We start from the raw sequence: 19,129 nt of genomic DNA on the forward strand, positions 1-19,129 counted from the left end.
AAAAACCAATATCCTTAGTACATTCCAACATATTCCAGTATACCTTTATATCAATTGATAGTCTATATAAGGAGGACTTGTTTACATAATCCCAAAATGATGTCTAAATCTTAATTCCACTACATTGTTAATAGCCATGCCACCCATCCACACTATCAAAGCCTTCCAATCCAGCAATCATATTTAAATCAGTCCTTTAACCATGGTCTAATACTTCCTTCTGTAACTGAAATAAGTTAATCAGGTATGGGAACAGGATTTCTTTATTCTCTCTCATTTCCTCAGACAGGGTGCGTATCCAAAAATAATTCTTTCTGGGCTTCATCTCCATCATGGCTTCAATCTGTGTTCCTTGACCTGCTCTCTTCTTCCTTGTATCCACACGTCCTTCCATGACTTTTTTAGATGAAAAGTCCATTTCTTGTATGTCTGATCTCTTTGTCACCAGCTGGTTACCTTCTTGGACTTCTGTCTTCTTCTTTGTATCCTTGTATTCTTCCATGACCCTGCAGCACTGGTTTCTGATCCCAGCTTTTGAAGTTAGATTGACCAGTCAGGAAAGAACATCTTCTACCCACTACCTCTCACTTGATGAAACAACGAAGCACAGCAATCACCCTGACAGAAAGTGGTCAGCCATCATTCTTGATGGGATGGATATGTGTCTATGACGCACCCCCCTTTCAACCACTTCAATATCCCACTCTCTCAGCCCGGCCGTATATGCTGAGGGAAAAGCTTTGGCCTGAGTGTATTTGTGAGGAGATTATTTTCCTTCTCCTCCTGTCCCACACCAGTATTTACCTCAGTGAGAAATAGGAGACAAGAGGCTTTTTAACTTAAACAGACAAAACAGGGAAGTTTATTGAACAGAGCCCACAGAGATTGGTTTTCAAGAAAAGGCAGAAATTGGAGGGAAAACTCAGGTTTATGTATGCAAGATTACTTCAGAGATAGCTTAGATGTTTTCTTCACTCAAGTTCCTTTCGTTCTTAGTTTCAAGCTTAGTTCTATCCCTCAGAACTATTATTCAGACGCAGACTCTTAGACTCTGTCCTCAGTCTAGCTCTCCCTGATTACCCCACCTCAGTGGCTGTAATCCTCCACACCTCCCTGCTACCGGAATAGCTCTACCTCAGAGACTAATTCCCCTTGTGACCTGAGAATGGGTCCTCTCTAGCCCAATTCTCACTCCTGTCACTACCACAGGTTGTGTGTGTGTCAATAGCTTTGGCTTTAACGGAACCCCTCAGGTTCACAGAGTACAGTCTGGCTTCCGCTCAGTCTCGCTACCAAGCTTCCAATCTGTCACAGCCTTCTCTGGCTGGGTCCCGAGCTTCGACTCCTTTCACAGCCTCCTATCCAGGCTGGGTCCCAAGCTTTGAATGCTTTCTGTCTCTCAGAGCTCAGAGTGTCAGCTCCCTGTGGCTCTGCCCACTCTTGGTCTGTCAGCTCTTGCTGCAGATTAACCCCTTATCCATCACATGTCCCACCTTCTGAGATCATTGCTTCTGGGGGTTTACAAACCTCTCCTAGGCAATGAATGGACATGAACACTCTGGGTTATCCTATAACACATTTTTACTAAACATTTCTTCTTTTACTTAACCATAAACAACATATGCTTCCATTACATTACCTGTAGTTTGCACCAAAACTGCACCGTTTTGCCTGGCTCGCATACCAGAATCTCAGGTGAGGCCCAAGGACTTTCAAAAAGTACATTCTAGCCCAAGGCTCATCACTACTTTTAACCCCTTTTCCCTATTGACAGTGGTGTTTGGGCCAGTAACACAGTAAAGAGGGAGCCTGAGTCCCATCCCCGTGTCAATTCTGGCTTATGTACCAAAATCTCAGGAGAGGCCCGAGGACCTTCAGAAAGTACATTTCAGCCCAAGGCTCTTTATTTCTTTTAACCCCTTACCCCTATTGATAATGGGTATTTGGGCCAGTGTCACGGTGCTAACCCCCCATGTCAGCTCTGCACAATGCTACTTGGGTTTTCCCAGGGAGGTTTGTAAAGATGGACTGATGCTCTATCAACACCGTCTGGACCTGCCATACCTGGTCCTTGGTCAGGGATGGGGATGTGACTACTTTACCTGCTGCCCTCTCCTGAGCAAGCTTTCCCCACCCTGCCAAAGCGATGGATCCCTTCTCACCACCTGCACGTCTTGCACCACATATTCCTTTCGAGGAATATGGTCTCAACACTTTAATAATTAAGTCTCTGGTCTTGGCATCGTGCCAGGTCTTCTTCTTCTTCTTCTTGGGACTGTGCATGTTGTTGGATGCTGTAGATCTCAGTTCCTTCAGGTCCCAGTTCTTCTGCTTCTTCTGGGGTCTGTGCATGTTTTTGGTCGCTGTAGATCTCAGTTCCCTCAGGTTCTCCTGGAGCTCTTGCAAATAGGAGATGACATCTCGATGTTCTCTTGCCCTGTCCATGCCTCTCTCAGGATGTCCAGTGGCCCTCTTGGTTGTCATCCGTAGAGCAGCTCTAAAGGACTAAACCCGGAACTCTCCTGTGGCACTTCTCAATACCCGAACAGGAAATGCTGCAGCCGCTGGTCCCAGTCATTCAGATGTTTGTGGGCATAGGTTCTCAGCATGTGGTTCAGTGTGCCATTGAACCTCTCTGTTAGGCCATTTGCCTGCAGATGGTACGCAGTTGTGGCCGGTGTTTGATACCACAAGCCTGCAATAGTTCTCTTATGACTCTGGACATGAAGGTGGTTCCCAAATCAGTCACCATCTCCTCTGGAAAACCTAGCCTTGCAAAGATGGACAGCAATGCGTCAGCCACGGTCTTGGCCTCGATGTCCCTCAGTGGCACTGCCTCAGGGTACTTTGTGGCGTAGTCCACCACGGTCAGCAGGTACTTATTTCCCAGCACTATAAAGCATTATTAAAGATAGAATTGTCAAGCATAGAGAAGGGCAAGGCCTGCTGGGCAAAACCAACATGGCTTCTGTATGGGTAGGTCCTGTCTCACTAACCTATTAGAGTTTTTTGAAAGCGTCAGTAAGCATGTGGACAGGAATGAGCCTGTGGATATTGTGTATTTGGATTTCCAAAAAGCTTTTGACAAAGTCCTCCACCAAAGACTGCTAAGCAAACTTCATAGTCACGGGATAAGAGGACAAGTCCTCTTATGGATTGAGAGCTGGCTGAAAAATAGGAAACAGAGAGTAGGGATCAATGGTCAGTTCTCACAATGGTGGAAAGTGAGCAGTGGGGTGCCTCAGGGATCTGTGCTGGGACCGATGCTTTTCAACCTGTTCATCAATGACCTGGATTTGGGATTGAACAGTGAAGTAGCCAAGTTTGCAGATGACACCAAATTATTTAGGGTGGTTAAAACAAAATCGGACTGTGAAGAGCTCCAGAAGGATCTCTGCATACTGGAAAAATGGGCATTAAAATGGCAAATGAGATTCAATGTGTGTAAGTGTAAAGAGATGCATATTGGGACAAAAAATCCCAACTTCACATATACACTGATGGGATCTGTGCTGGCAGCAAAAGACAAAGAAAGGGATCTTGGGGTGGTAGTGGATAGCTCGATGAAGATGTCAACCCAGTGTGCGGCTGCTATAAAAAAGACAAATTCCATGCTGGCCATAATTAGACGAGGAATAGAGAATAAAACTGCTGATATCATACTGCCCTTGTACAAATCTATGGTGAGACCACACTTGGAATACTGTGTACAGTTCTGGTCACCACACCTAAAGAAGGATATTACAGAGCTTGAGAAGGTGCAGAAAAGAGCAACCAAAATAATTAGGGGACTAGAGCAACTGCCCTATGAGGAGCGGTCAAAACGCTTAGGACTGTTCAGCTTGGAAGGAAGGCGGCTGAGGGGAGACATGTTAGAGGTCTATAAAATTATGCATGGTTTGGAGAGAGTGGGCAGGGAGAAGCTTTTCTCCCTCTCCCATAATACTAGAATGCGGGGTCATCTGCTGAAGGTGGAGGGTGAGAGATTCAAAACAGATAAAGGGAAGTATTTTGTCACACAACACATAGTTAAATTATGGAACTCCCTGCCCTAAAATTAATGAACCTTAATGAACCTGCCCTGTACCTTAATGAATGCTAGACATAATTTTGGGGTTTATGCCACCTATCAAGAGAATCTGTAATTTGTTATGATTCTAAATGTCACATGTGGCTTCTGGTGAATGGAGCTCACACTCATTACTAAACTTTTATGTATTACAAAAGGTCAGGTCACAGGTTGTTCTGCTTCAGGTATATCCTTTAATGATGACTGAGGTGAACTGAGGTATATACTCATGCTTAATTATGTTAAGCTTCAGAGCATGACTGAAGACTTCTGGGCACTAGAAGCCTCCAACAAAACTATTTTGCCAGGATGTCTAAATGCAGGAGTTTGGTCCAATCTGGATCTCCATTCCTACTTGCATCTCAGGAAGGGAGCTTTGACTCCTGAAAGCTCATACCCTCCAAAATCTTGTTGGTCTCTAAGATGCTACTGGACTGGAATCTAGCTGTCCAAGGTTCTAATCTGGTTTAAATAGGTATTCAGAATACAAGTGTAAACTACGGAAGGCAGGTGGGTATGAAACCCCCCCCCCCCCGGATTTCCCCAGCGGGCAACATCCCCACTAGTCGGGGACCAACCTGCCTAGGGGGAAATGTTCTGTCCTTTTAAATAGAAGCTTAATGTGTGGAAGTAGGCAGCTGAAGCTTTTCATGGCACACAGGTAAATGTCACCTGGTAAACAACATCCCATGAAGCCTCTATTAAAGGCTACATATAAAACCACCAATATAAACCATTACAAAAATAATCAACACCACTGATAATATGCAAAATAGAAATTACTAATAGACCAATGCACTTTACCAGGTATTTTATGTTAAATTTGTAAACCGTACAAATTTCAGATAAAATACCTTGTGAAGTGCATTTCCAGATGTGTTTTTGAATAATCGTGTTTTGTATAATTTGACCACTGAGGAAGGCCCAAGGGGTGAATTAGGTTCTTCTTGCATCCAAGTAACAAGTCTCATAAAAAAAAACTTTATTTTGTAGTTAAAAGATTTTAGATACCCTCTTGGGCCTGTAATCCTGGAGGGAGAGGCTCTGACATGGCACATGGTTCTACAGCAGGTTTCTGTCATACCAAGTTGCCCTTGGTGAATGTGGTCCTTCAGCTGCTTCCTTGGAAGAGTCAGTCACAGTGTTCCCAGTGATCAAAGTACTCCTATCATCCATCTAATTGGCTTTTTAGGCTCTCTGGTGCCCTAGCAGTGACCAACACCAGATAGAATCAAAACAGACGTGTTCCCCGCCCTGAAATTTTCCTCTTTGGCCCAAGGGCCCTTCATTTACTCCTTTGCTTTCTGTAGGCGTGAGAGCTTCCGTGTGAAATAACTACTTGTGTTTAATTTGTGGTGATGCAACCTTTAGGGTTGTTAACTGTCTAGAGAGAGAAAAATGTCCTGTCCATTTAACAGATGCTTATAGGATATTAGGAGCCCCGTGGCTCAGAGTGGTAAGCTGCAGTACTGCAGTCCAAGCTCTGCTCACGACCTGAGTTCGTCACCGACGGAAGTCGGTTTCAGGTAGCCGGCTCAAGGTTGACTCAGCCTTCCATCCCTCCAAGGTCAGTAAAATGAGCACCCAGCTTGCTGGGGGTAAAGGGAAGATGACTGGGGAAGGCACTGACAAACCACCCCATAAATAAAGTCTGCCTAGGTAACGTCGGGATGTGACGTCACCCCTTGAGTCAGGAATGACCCGGTGCTTGCACAGGGGACGTTTACCTTTTATAGGATATTATTTTCCAGGTAATGTTATTTACCTCCATGCCATGAAAAGTTTCAGTTGCTCAGTTCCACACAGGAAGCTTCTATTAAAGAGGCCAGACATTTCCCCTCAGACCTGTTAGCAACCCCAGCATCCATCACTTAGAATTTGCTTATGAATGTGACTTAAAAGTGGTTTCTCATTCTTCCTTCCCATCTCCCTTTCACATCTTCACTCAGATATAGAACCATTTCCTTAATGATAGTACCAGCATTTATCCCCCTGATTTTCTTTCTTTCTTTCTTTCTTTCTTTCTTTCTTTCTTTCTTTCTTTCTTTCTTTCTTTCTTTCTTTCTTTCTTTCTTTCTTTCTTTCTTTCTTTCTTTCTTTCTTTCTCTCAGACCCAGTGACACTAAAGCATGGAACCATTTCCTTAACAATGTACCAGTAATGCTCCTTTTGTCTGCTAAATGTTTTGTACAACAATGAGAACAACTTTTTAATGGTGCAACTTTTTCTCTCTTGTGAATCTCCACGGTGGGCTATCCATTTTTGTATGGCAAATATAGGCCTGCGAGAACAAGGCTGCCCTGACCTGGATGGCCCAGAATAGCCCAATCTCATCAGATCTCAGAAGCAAAGCAGGATCAGTCCTGGTTAGTACTTGGATGGGAGACCACCAAGGTCTCCCATCCAAGGTCTCCCAGGGTCACTATGCAGAGGAAGGCAATGAGAAACTACCTGTGTTAATCTCTTGCCTTGAAAACCCTACTGGGTTGCCATAAATCAGCTGTAATTGATAGCACTTTACACACAAGAACAAGGGTGAGTAGAAGATTTCTAGCATAGATAGGGTTCCCAAGTGCCCACTTCTGGTAGGCAATCTACCGCCCATTGTTCTCCTTGCCTGCTGACTCCCAGTAGGTGGGTGGGAGATTTAGGGAGGCGGGGTTGGGGGTTGCGACCAGCGTCATCTACGTGATGACATCAGGTCAGATTTGTTGGGGCAGCCCCAACCCCCAGCGGTGGAGAGAAAAGCAGCCCGTCCTCCCTGTCTCCCTGCCAAACAGCTGATTGAAAAAACAGCTGATCAGCGGGGAGGTTCTGGGGCTGGAGGGGAGGGTCGCTGGAGAGGAGAAAACAAGGCAACCATGGCAGCAGCCGCAGGGAAAGCCTGAAGAGCCGGCCCAGACCTGTGTCTTCCTCTGAGGGAGACCCAAGCCTTCCTGAAACCCTACCTGCAGCAAAGCAAAAAAAAAAAAAAACGCCTGGATGGAGCTCTGCTTGCCGCTGAGGAAGGAGAGCCAGCGCTGAGTTTTCAGACGCTGGTGATTTATTTCACCCTTTAACATCGCACTGGGGGGGGGGGGGGCTCTCCAGCACTTGCAAAAAACCTCTGTGGAAATCACGGAAATTACATTGTCACGCTGGGCGCATAGTTTGCTCCCCACCCCTCCACTGGCCTACTTCCGCCCGTCGACCAGTTGGTGAATTGGCGGGTGATTGCCTGCCAATTTCAGGCAATTGGGAACCCTAACTTTAGTGCAATCCTTCAATGGCCTTAGATAGGTGTACCTCTGTTTATGATTGCATGGTAGGAGATGTGAGGCTAACTTTCCCTCGCTACAAAGGGCAGTTTTAGTCATTAGAGTGGAGACAGCATGCAAGTGAACTTAATTGTCTTTAACTATGTTTCTGAGTAGGTCTGAAAGCAAGGCATTATGGACAAGTATGAAGTACCGTTCAGAAGATAGCTGAAGTGAAGTGTTAAAGCCCATCTTCTGCTTTGAGTACCCTGAGAGAGATACTACCATTAAGACATTTAAGTTTCTTTCATCCCTGTTTCTGAGTGATGCCGGAAGAGGGAATTTACGCATTAGCTCATTTATTAAGACACGTGTGGGTCTCACAAACAGAAAAGAACCTCCATAAATTCCCAGTCTGACATTAAGCAGGAAGGTCAGGTGATATATGAATTACTTCTGCAGACCTTCTGTACAATTTTGAGCTTTTAATTAATGTCCAAAATGCTGCAGCTGTTTTTTAGTTTGTTTATAACTATTCGCTGGTCAGTTTCTGTTTTATTGGTCAGTTTCTGTTGTATCTATTTTATCTGGCATACTAGCCGCAAATTATATATATATAATATCACGAATAGTTAAATATATAATTTAATATATAAAAATAATTTAATATATAACTATTTGTGATATTATTTATATATTTAACTATTATTTATATATTTAACTATTATTTATATAGTTATATATTCGTGATATTCGTGAAAACTAATCGTGATATTGTTTTCATTTAAGTTTTTTTTAAATAGAAAAATACTGTTTTGCTCTTAGCTTTGTGCGTTCCTTGGAACAGAAAAGTACAGTGATGATGATGATCATCATCATATGTTTGAAGCCACCAGCAGATGCCCCTACCAGGTCCCTTGACATTAGGTGTCTCAAACATGGTGCCATGGCACCCACCAACACTTTTCCTGGTGCCTACTAAGTGTTTTTGGGAATTGGGTAGGTTTTTTGTCCAGGAGGGCTTTGATTGACTACAGAAGAAGAAGAAGAGTTGGTTTTTATATGCCGACTTTCTCTACCACTTAAGGAAGAATCAAACCTGCTTACAATCACCTTCCTTTCCCCTCCCCACAATAGATACCCTGTGAGGTAGGTGGGGCTGAGAGAGCTCTAAGTGAGCTGTGACTAGCCCAAGGTCACCAAGCTGGCTTCATGCGTAGGAGTGGGGAAACCAACCCGGTTCACCAGATTAGCCTCTGCCACTCATGTGGAGGAGTGGGGAATCAAACCTGGTTCTCCACATTAGAGACTACCAGCCCAACGGCTCTTAACCACTAGACCACGCTGGAGATTTGATTGGCTGTGCAGACTTGTTAAAATGTTGTTTTGGCAGCAGCTGCCACCACAGCACAAGAATCTGCACTGTGTTACTGAAGTTAAACTGTGGCAATCATTTTGTGGATGGCTCCGCCTCCTCCAGCAGCCATTTTGTGGCAGCCATTTTGTTGATGTGCCCACCATGCTGTGTCAGAATTCCAAATATGTCAGCAGACTCAAAAAGTGTGGGGACCCCTGCTCTACATTATTCTGATTTAGGATAGTAAGTCACTTAACTACATGTTATGGGAGATGAATATCATGAATCAGTGAACTTGAGTTGTATAAAAGCTTGTTTTGTTTTATATTGTTTTCTTCAATTGCCTTTTTATGTTTGCTCCAGTTGTTTAAAAACTCTGACTAAGATCAAGCCCTGCTTTTCTGCTGGTGAAAAAGTGAGGAAGGATCCCCTTAGACCACCCAAATAGTCTATGCTCAGATTCATGGGACCTGCATGGACAAAAACCATCTGGAATGGGAGCTGTAATAAGGAGGACAATTGGGTGAAATTGACTGGAAAAGTTGACACGATCCAACCCTTTATCCTTAAGCTAGGTCCCCAAAACCTCCTTCCCTGAAACCTATTCATTGACACAGGAATGTTGAATTTCCTGTGTCTTACACTCTCGGCCTTTCCCTGGCCTAATTAAGGGCTCTGGGTATATATTTTAAGTTTTGCTCAAAGGAACTTCTCTTTCTGCCCAGGTAACAATGGGCTACAAACCCTACCCCTTGTTGATGTCATTCTGAAACATATACTCTTTTGACTGACAGTTTTTTTAAAAAAAAGAACAAAAGGAAGTTGAGATCTAACCAGAACTGTAAATAAGTTGGTCTCTAGGAATGTATGAAGATATTTAGGGTAAATATCCTTATGGTTACAATCCTGGTCCAAGTTGGAGAAAACATGGTTTAGGTCACAACTGAAGAACACAGAACTCTCTGCTAGAAACCGTTGACCCTAGGGTTGCCTGGTCCCTCTTCGCAACCGGCGGGAGATTTTGGGGGCGGAGCCTGAAGAGGGCAGGGTTTGGGGAGGGGAGGGACTTCAATGCCATAGAGTTCAATTGCCAAAGCAGCCATTTTTCTCCAGGTGATCTGATCTCTATCGGCTGGAGATCAGTTGAATTAGCAGGAGATCTCCAGCTACTACCTGGCAGTTGGCAACTCTAGTTGACCCCCTACTTCAGTTACTCTTGAATTGAACGGCTATGTTTGGCAGCGTTTAATAGTCATAGAGGTGGCATATAATTTTCTACTGATTAAAGAGAGAATAGAGGGTATGCCTGGGAGGGCATGACCTAGTTGCAGTAAAAGACTCGGTGTGGCCCCAGAGGCTAGCCTTCCATTACAGGGTGTGTGACATTGCCACCAACTGATATCCTCACATCCCCAGGAATGTGGTAAAGGAAATAATTTTTATGATGTAAGCAGTATTCTGTACCTCACAGCAGTTCCCTTGGGTGGGGCAGGCAGCCTCTGAAACACAATATTATGGAACTTGTTTTCTTTGATCAAATATTGATCGTTCACAAATGGGAGATGTAGGTTGGTGTCAGCAAGAGTGGACTGGGACGTTAAAGTAGACCTGGAGGAAGCTGAGCCAAGTTGTCCCTGCTACACTGGCAGCACTGTAAGGTCCGTCAATCAATCAATCTTTAATTTGCAGTCATTTGACCAAATCACTGTAAGGTCTGATGAGCTCCAACCCATGCCCCAGTAATGACGAGAATGGATGTTCTAGCCTATGCCTGTTGTCATTATCACCATGGCCAGGTCCAAGTTGTGGGGACCCTGTGGCTTTGCCAGCACTAGGGGTGCCAGCCTGTTGCTGGCAATCCCTGGGAGTCAAATTGAAGGTGGTTTTCTTATAAACCAGTGTGTGCAAGTTGTCCTTTCCTTTTCAAGCTCCCATGAGCCAAAGGTTTTGAGCAGTAGTAGTAGAACAAGAGTTGGTTTTTATATGCCAACTTTCAGATCACTTAAGGAAGAATCAAACCGGCTTACAATCACCTTCCCTTCCCCTCCCTACAACAGACACCCCGTGAAGTAGGTGGGGCTGAGAGAGCTTTAAGAGAGCTGTGACTAGCCCCAGGTCACCCAGCTGGCTTCATGTGTAGGAGCGGGGGAACCAACCCGGTTCACCAGATTAGCATCCGCTGCTCACATGGAGGAGTGGGGAATCAAACCTGGTTTTCCAGATTAGAGTCCACCACTCCAAACCACCACTCTTATCCACTATACCATGCTGGTGTAGTGTAGTGGTAAATGGGGAGCCTTTATTTCTTTATGGAAAATATGGCGGAGAGATACTTGGCCACCCCCAATGTTGTTCTTGAATCTCTATCCCCTTGCAAAAAAGGGACTATTTTAATTGTGTGGACCCTGTGGCAGAAGCGTGAATGATCAGGCAGGAGGCAGCCAGCATTACAGGCGTCAGCCGGATCAGCTTGTTCCTGTTTGCCAGTGGCTGTCCAGGCCAGAAGCCCATCAGGAACTTTCCCAGTAAGTACAAGATCCGATCCATTTCTGGGTGGCAGCCACACAAGACTCATAACATGCAGTTCAGGGCTTGGAAAGGCATTGTGTCTAGGTTGATCTAAGCCCGTGAAGTTGCAGTTATTGTGTTGTTGTGTGCATTTATATATTTTAATTGAATTTTTTGTTTTATACATACTTTATTTAAGATGCTGTTTTAATGCTGAGATGCTTTACTGTTTTGATGCTTGCTACTTTGGAAGTGCTTCTGGATAGAAAGGTGGCATAGAATCTTTTTTTAATAAACAAATGAAACAAAATAAGTTTTTGGTACAAATTGCCAAAATACACCCAGGGCACTTTTACACATGCCAAATAATGCACTTTCAATTTACTTTCAATGCACTTTAATGAATGTTTGCAAGTGGATTTTGCCATTTCGCACAGTAAAATCTGGCTTCAAAGTACATTGAAAGTGGATTGAAAGTGCATTATTCGGCATGTGTGAAAGTGCCCCCAGACAATAAAGTAGCCCTGAATCTCCTAAAAAATAAAATGCTCCGCGTTTTCCTTTCTCTCCCATTTGCATTACCCATGCAAGTAAGTGCAAGCAGAATCCAGAACCAAAGTATTTCGCAAAATATCTTGCATTGTCCCCAGATACACCCATGCTTTGCCTGGAACTGAAAGAGTAGGAGGGAAAGAGATGGGAGGAAGTCATGAGCTGTACTTGCAGCCTGCTGACTCCTTGGCCTCTGGCAGTCTGAATAATAGGAGCACAGAGCAATCAAGGCCTTTTTAAAAAGACAGACCTACTCTTTAAAGCTGCTTGAAATCAGGGGGAAGGGTAACTGCCAGCCGTCTTCTGCTGAGTCCCGCAAAAAGGCAAAACCATGTTGATGCATGTACTTTTAAGTAATTTCTGGTTGTGAACCACCCTGAGCCCAATTTTGGTTGGGAAAGGGAGGGTTAGACATCAAATAAATAAATAATAATAATAATTCACATGTCTTTTAAGTACTTCTGCACTGATTCCAGCCATTACCATTTGGATTCTGGATCATTCAAACACAACATTTCAGCCCAGTGTGATTACTTCAAGTTTGTACCCATTTAACTTCACTTTTACATTGCTTACCGAGATTCTATCCTTTCAATTAATGTTGTTAACTTCCCTTAGCTTTTCTATGTTTAAATTATACAGATTCTCTGATTGCACACAGATAGGTAGAGATGTCACAGGAACGGTGAGGTCAAGATGTGAGCTGTCTCCCGCTTCCTGGTGATAGTCCCACCTCATCCACTACATCATTACTACATGTCCTTCAGCCATGCATACAATTCCCACCTGGATAACCTTATCAATTCTGTCTCCTATTCACTTCCAGCAAAAGCTAAACCTAAATGCTTCACCATCTCAGCTCCTAGCTGTCATTGTGATTCAAGGTTCTGTACTTTCCCCAGCAAACAGCACAAAATGTTAGGTTGTGTATGAACGCGAGGCTGAACCAAAATGATAAAGCTTAGCCTATACTGTCGAAGGCTTTCACGGTCAGAGTTCATTGGTTCTTGTAGGTTATCCGGGCTGTGTAACCATGGTCTTGGTCTTTTCTTTCCTGACGTTTTGCCAGCAGCTGTGGCAGGCATCTTCAGAGGAGTAACACTGAAGGACAGTGTCTCTCAGTGTCAGGTGTGTAGGAAGAGTAATATATAGTCAGAAAGACTCCAGACTAACAAAGACTACAGTCCACAATAGCCATGCGGATTAGCTTTGGATTTCACACATTAACAGATCACTTCAGGATACAATGCTTCCATATTAACATACCACACCCTCATTAGCACATTATCTTGATACTTACAGGACAATGATTAGCACATTACCTTGGATACTTTTTGCAGGACAATGATTCAGCTCAAATCCCCCCCCTTTCTGACTATATATTACTCTTACTACACACTTGACACTGAGAGACACTGTCCTTCAGTGTTACTCCTCTGAAGATGCCTGCCACAGCTGCTGGCAAAACATCAGGAAAGAAAAGACCAAGACCACGCTCACACAGCCCGGTTAACTAAGCCTATATGTTGAGAAAGAGGCATGTGTGAGAAACACATCAGGCTTAAAGCCGCCCCACTGTGCGCAGAGGCACTGCCGGTCCCCAGAAGACTTCTGCCTGTGCGCCAGTCCTCATGCAAACACTAAAATGATTCCTCTCTCTCTGCTTGCGCGAAGAGAAACTGGCGGCGCTATCCCTGCTGTCTTTTTCTACATGCATAAGACAGAGCCAAAACATTCTCAGACCATTTCCAAAGCATATTCAATAAAACCAGGAGACCCATCTGTTGTCCATTCCATTGCTCCATATGCACGTTGCGGCTTCAATTAAAAAAACCTGTATCAAGTGCTGTGTGTCACAGCAGCACTTGCAATACACCTATGGCGAGCACAACTGCGCCAAGTGCATTTTGCCTTTCAACTGAGGCATTCTTGGATCCAAGCGACAAGGGATAGACGACGCATATCTATGTACTTGGGCAAACCTTGTGCCAAGAGAACCTTGTTCACATGTGTATGAGAACAAAGAAGAGGAATGCCGAGGTGGCACAGCGCACCACATCATTTCAGACTGTAGGTGGAAGATCAGGAGCTATTTCATTTTGGCGTGTTCCTCTATATTGAAAACTTCCTGCAAACAGAAAATCAGCGCAGAAAGGGGGGAGCATTGTTGTGCATTGTTTCTTGCTTTTGTGAAGTTTGTAATGCCAATTATTTGGCATTGTAGTTTCTCAGAGCAACCGACAAGGCCAGCAGCATTCCAATAGCAACTAAGGAAGCCGAGCTGTGTTTTATCTCGCGCAGTCCTTTCTCCTTCGATGGGCGCCATCTCTTCGAAGCTTAAGGCCTTTCCTAGCCTTGATACCTAGAACTTTTTAAACTCTAAATGCAGGTGATTGAACTTAGGACATGACCTACAAAAATCCATGTGCTTTATCTCGGCAAGGCCACGCATCTTCTAGCATATTTCATGTAATTGCTCCAGAGTTATAAAAAGGGATACTATGGTTGAAAACATTAGGCCTAGGCTGTTTATTTGGAACACAGTACTTTAAGTTAAATGGTAAACTTGTAGCCCGTTCCTAAAGAGGGAGCTGAATGCCCATAGGAGCTGGTGTGACCCCTACACCAGCATCTGTTCCACTTGCGCTGTGCAAACTGGCACGGACGCAGGCATAGGGCAACTTACGCTTGCCCTCCTGGACGGACCATGGTGGCAGCATGGCTCTCAGACACCAGTGCAGTCTCCCACCAACGTTTCCCTGACGTATCTCCCCGTGTCAGCATTCTGGGGGCTTGCCCAGGGGTGGAGCTGCCTTTAGGCAGCCCCGTGGCACAGAGCGGTAAGCTGCAGTACTGCAGTCCAAGCTCTGCTCATGACCTGAGTTCGATCCCGACAGAAGTCAATTTCAGGTAGCCGGCTCAAGGTTGACTCAGCCTTCCATCCTTCCGAGGTCAGTGAAATGAGTACCCAGCTTGCTGGGGGTAAAAGGAAGATGACTGGGGAAGGCACTGGCAAACCACCCCGTAAACCAAGTCTGCCTAGGAAACGTCGGGATGTGACGTCACCCCGTGGGTCAGGAATGATCCAGTGCTTGCACAGGGGACCTTTACCTTTACCCCTTTCAGGCTTAAACTGTGCCATTCTGCAGGCGTCACAGTACGCCTGCAAAATTCATGGTGCAGCCTCGTGGAACTCTATGGGGAGTTCGATGGGGCTTTTAAAAAGTGTTTTTAACCCCTTTTTCAGCTTGCTGCACTGGCAGCAAGCCGCTCTGGAGGCAGCACAGCTCCACTGCCTCCAGCTGCTGCGGGACACCCCCACCCCCCCAGGATTGCACAGCTGGTCGTTCCTATTTTCAGGCTTTTCAATGCTATGGTCAAGTAAAAAAAAAAATTTGTTTTTTAAAGGAAGGGCCCAAAAGGTGATTATTCCGGAGTTTTATCAGACAGTAACCAGTGTATTTGAGTGTCTCTGGAATAGCATTACATTTTTATTTTGTCTTGTTATTTAAAACACATCTATCTTGTGCTCTCAGCCAAAGAGGCAGCTTGCAAAGTGTACATTAAAACATTAAAAAAGAACACACAATAAAGAATTTAAAAGAACTAGGGGGGGAACATTAATAGCATTAAAATGGTATCTGATATAATTAAATATTAGCAGCTGTCAATATACTGGAGAAATCTAAAAACCAAACTTTGAGTCATACACTGGAGCAAATAGATTTTACCTTCACATTCCAAGCATCATTTTAACTTCAAGTTAAGATAGGGATTTTTATTTATCTACTTAATTTAAATAAAAAAAAAACCTTCTAAATTCAACCTTTAAAAACACACCTGTGACATCCTCTTTCTTGATGTTTCTCTTTATTTTATTTTAAATAATTAAAACCCATTTTGCTCTTTAAAAAAAAGGAGCCTATGCCTTTTAACATGTGCAGGTTACAGTAAGCACTTGCCCCAAATACTCTCCAGGAAATTTACCTCTTTCTACTAGATCTCAGCCTAGGTGAAGGATGCTCCTCTGAGTGATGATTCAGCCTGCTGTGTCTCCCGCGCGGCTTGGAGAGGCTCTCCCATGGAACTTTGCCATTTAATGCGTTTTCAGAGGCCCCACCCCAGCTCAGTATTTCTCCATTTGTAATATAATTACAGTTAATTAATTATGATGTTAAAGGCAGCTGCCACTTTGATTGCAGGTTGCCAAGTCTGAGGTCGCTCTACGTTTCACGCAATTCTTCCTCAGGCTGAATATTAAACCAACAGGAGAGGAAGATCATTCGCTGGCAACATGGAGGAAGTCGGGAAGCGAGGTGTCAAGAAACTGGTTCCTTTAAGTAGTTTCCTACTAGATTCAATTAAATAATGATAGGAAATAATAATTTCTAAATATTTTTTTTTAAATGGCCATTGGTCCATGGTTTGAATCCTTTTGGGAAAACCTGGAAGTGATGTCACCCCTCTTTGGAAATTTGCCCAAACTCTATGGTAAAATTATAGAGGTTTCATTGATTTCTATAGATTGCACTTCTTCTGCTTTCCTGGCAGCAACACCCTTCTTCTTAATTCCTGGGATAAACATATAGGAGGTAAACCAGAATGAGGTTATGAAACATGCTAAACATCACTCAATATTCGCGACTTTAAAGTCATACTTTCTTCAATGTGACTAGATGGGTAATTATAGTGGTAACTGTGTTTAATAGCATCAGATAGAGAAAATGAAACAAACAATGTCCTTTGCCTTTGTCCTTTGAGGCAAAGGTTCTAATAAGCAGGGGCAGAAGGAGCACTTTGAAATCTGGGCCATTGATGAGACTCAAAGCATGGAGACCCATCATCATCAAACAGGATTCATCAAACAAGCACCACATCCCAGTCCAGCCCAGCCCAGCCCGTAACTTTCACAGGACTGTAGCATATCTGTACCAAAGACGCAGCAAATAATCTCCAGAATTTGATTTTTGGGATATACCATTTTCAGATGTAAAACAAAAGGTTATATCCAGTGGGGCAATTAATGGTGCAGCTAGGTAATTTTAGAGTTGATTTACAGCGCATTCCTGAGCTGTAAGGGCAAAAGCCCTTAGGGGGCCAGGAAGGGGCTGTGCCAGCTTTTGGGGGCCCCACACTGGTGCCCAGGCTACTTATGATGGCATTAGTGGCCCCAGCGCTGGTGTGCCAGGCCCCGTGGTGGCAGCACCGCCCCAGAATGCTGGCATAAAGGCCCGCACCGGCATTCCGGGGGGCGTACCAGCATCCTAGGAGGCGTTCCCGGGGCATTCTAGGGGGAGGAGCTGCCGTTAGGCAGCCTCCTGTCCCTGTTTGCCCCAGGTACGCTGGCAGTGTCGCTTTTCTCTATGGGGTGAAAAGCCCCATGTAAAAATTTAAAAGCCTTTAAAAGACTTTTTTTGTAGGTTTTGGCACCAGAGAAACAGGTTAGGAGGCATTGCAGCGGTGCCTCCTCCCCACTGTCCCTGAACGCCGAAATCTCAGGAATGCTCTCTCTCTCTCTCTCTCTCTCTCTCTCTCTCTCTCTCTCTCTCTCTCTCTCTCTCTCTCTCTCTCTCTCTGCTAAGCCTGTGATCTGGGGCTGTGGACTTTCTCCACAAAGTCCTGGCCCTGATGGCTTCACTGGGGGCAATGGAACTTGTGGGACTTGTAGGGCAACATCTCCAACATAGAATCAAGCTAGTGACTAGCTGGAAAAACGAGTCTGTGCCCAAGAGTTCTGCCCTTGGGAATCCGGAGCTTTTAAATCTATATCCATACAACTTCCCTCATAGGTTAACCCATAGCAAGTTTTATCCACCTAGATGGAATTTCCATCCCATTTCTGTTCTGCTTTATGCAGACGATGCTGTCGTTTTGTCCTGCACCAGAGTAGGACTAAAGAGCGCACATCACTCTATGGCAGACTTCTGTAATGAGAATCATCTTGTAATCAATAAATCTAAGGGCGCTTTCACACATGCCAAATAATGCACTTCCAAGGCACTTTGCAGATGGATTTTACTGCGTGAATTGGCAAAATCCACTTGCACATGATCATTAAAGTGCATTGAAAGTGGATTGAAAGTTCATTATTCAGCATGTATGAAAGCACTCTAAACGTTGTTACTTTCATACCATCACGGCCACAGGTTTAGAACTGTGCTGTATTATCCGTTCAGTCGGATTTGTCCCCACGGTTTCATCCTTTGTTATTTCGACTGATGCTGCTTTATCCTTCATCCTTACATATCCATAGAGAATTCAGAGGGCTGATTTAGGTCTTGTAAGTCGGAAGAGGCACCTAGAACATTCCCCTTCATATTCCAGAGAGTTACCAAGTGGTCAGATCCATCCATTAGTAGGACTTACTCGATGGAATGGATTCTTTAAAATACCTCAGATTAGGTTTGGGGCTCTTGAACAAAATGTGTATTTCATCAGTTGTGATTGTGAAAAAGTCATGCATAATTCATTCTAAGGGGAAGTTCATTTAAACACAAAACACGGTCAGCCCACACAGATTCAGCTTACTGTGTGGAAATGTGAATTAAGGTGCCAAGAATTGATGGAAAAATTGCTGCTCACCTCAGGGGTCAATAATATCTTGTGCAAGTGAAACAGAAACTCAGATTGCGATTACAAAGGATAAAGATGTATTTACAGTGCAATCCTAAGGGCCACCAGCACGGCAGCAGCTGGCCACAGGTATATCTGTGACACATGTGCTGGTCATTGACTGTAATAAAGATCTAATCTAATCTAAAAACTGTGACACAGCTTGTCTGCTCCCTAAAGAGTTCTAGCAGAGACCGGGAGGCATGCAAAAATCCAAGCAGCAGGGCCACAGAGGCTGCAGCCGCATCAGTGTCCCCAGCAACCATGTGGTTGAGTCCATGGGTGACAAGGGGCAACAGCAGGGCTATGACTGATGAGGCAGACAGAACCGATCACGGGCAGGCAGGTGAGCTGAATCATTGTTGTGCAAAAAGTATAAAAGGTAATGTGCTAATCATTGTCCTGTAAGTATCATATAATAGCACATTATCTTGATACTTACAGGACAATGATTAGCACATTACCTTTTATACTTTTTGCAGGACAATGATTCAGCTCAACCCAACCCCTTCTGACTATATATTACTCTTCCTACACACTTGACACTGAGAGACCCTGTCCTTCAGTGTTACTCCTCTGAAGATGCCTGCCACAGCTGCTGGCGAGACGTCAGGAAAGAAAATACCAAGACCACGGTTACACAGCCCGGATAACCCACAAGAACCAACTTTTGAACTGTTTCCCTCTTCCATCATTTGGGATCTTTTGTTACAAATTGACTCTCTTTTCAGTTAGCTTTAAGCAGCTCTTCTTCACAGTTTCACTCAGCCAGACACTCTTCAACTCTCCTACCTG

Source organism: Euleptes europaea, chromosome 5 (assembly GCF_029931775.1).
Source record: "Euleptes europaea isolate rEulEur1 chromosome 5, rEulEur1.hap1, whole genome shotgun sequence".
Classification (NCBI taxonomy): domain Eukaryota; kingdom Metazoa; phylum Chordata; class Lepidosauria; order Squamata; family Sphaerodactylidae; genus Euleptes; species Euleptes europaea.